The 1,224-nt window shown below is 54.8% G+C and overlaps 1 protein-coding gene across 1 annotated transcript in view; it reads right to left on the minus strand.

The window, feature by feature from the left end:
• Positions 1-1,224, minus strand: part of LOC103601208 (lisH domain-containing protein ARMC9-like) — a 34,686-nt gene that overhangs the window by 9,258 nt on the left and 24,204 nt on the right. The window lies entirely within an intron of this gene.

Here is a 1,224-nt window from a genome sequence, read left to right on the forward strand (position 1 = left end):
ATTCCAAGGCGCAGGTCAGCCCCTTGCGGTGTGGACTGACATATTTCATAGGAAAGCACTTTGGCTGTTCCTGAGACATGCATTTTTTTCTAGATAAATGCATTTTTAAAGCCTGGCCAACAGTCTCTTTCCCTAGCTACTCAACACTAAGGATTCTAAGAAGCTGAAAGAAAAAAGAAAAGGAAAACTTTGCCATGGGGGAGAGTGGGGAGGCAGCAGGATCTGCCTGGATTCCAGGCAAGCAATTTTACAGCAAGACCCACTGCTGGAAGCCCCAGAGTGGAGCTCGAGCAGCAATTTTCTTCAAGCCACCTGAAAGGTGGGCTAAGTGACCGTGACGTCACTCAGTCCACCGCTTACCCAAACCTGCAGCTCCAGGGCTTTCCACCCACCCACCCAACTCCTCTTCGGGGGTAAACCCTTATCCTTATCCAAAAGACCGAGGGAGAAGAGCTGAGGGGAACTGAGGGGACAAATGTCCCCCACCAAAGCCATGCAGAGAGCCTTGCTTTCTCCATTTTTCCTCCTTATTCATCCACCAAGTATTTTGCAGGCTGCTCTGGGCTAGGTGTAGGGACATAGCCACGGACACCCTGCATGTGGTGCCTGTCTTTTGAGGACAGTGGGAGATACCACGGACCACATGACAACACAGTGAGATCTGTGCCCCATAAGAGGGGACTGTGGCTGCTGTGAGCCTGTGGCAGGGGAGCGGGACCTGCACTTTGGGGACAGGCAGGAGGAAGGGGCACTCAGCTGAGACCTCGAGGGGGGTTGGGAGAGGACAAAGAATAGTCCAGGCTGGGGTCCGGTAGCCAGAGAGGAGGGGGGACATGGAACAATGTGTACTTCTTCCTCTTTCCACCCTCCTCTTCCTCACACAGGGCCCAGGGCTTAGAAGGAGTTGAATTCAGTGACCGACACTAAGGTGAGACCCTCCATGGGTCTGACCTGAGGGGGCACTTGTGCTGGGTAAGGAAGGCCAGCTGGGTGAGTCCACTGGTGTCGTGAGGGGACGCTTCTAAGAAGAGAGCCTCAGTTGGTTACAGCATGGTCTTGTAACACCTATGCTGAAAACAGGTGTTTCTCGGGGGACAGGGACAGAAATGAACTCAGCACGTACAGGAGGGAAAAGGAAACGGCCAGCAGCGGAGGGCAGGTCTGGCTTGGCTGAAGCACAGGAGAGGACCCCCCTGGGCCGGGCGCGGGGGTCTCTGGCAGCCC

Source organism: Galeopterus variegatus, unplaced genomic scaffold (genome assembly GCF_000696425.1).
Source record: "Galeopterus variegatus unplaced genomic scaffold, G_variegatus-3.0.2 Scaffold3627, whole genome shotgun sequence".
Lineage (NCBI taxonomy): Eukaryota > Metazoa > Chordata > Mammalia > Dermoptera > Cynocephalidae > Galeopterus > Galeopterus variegatus.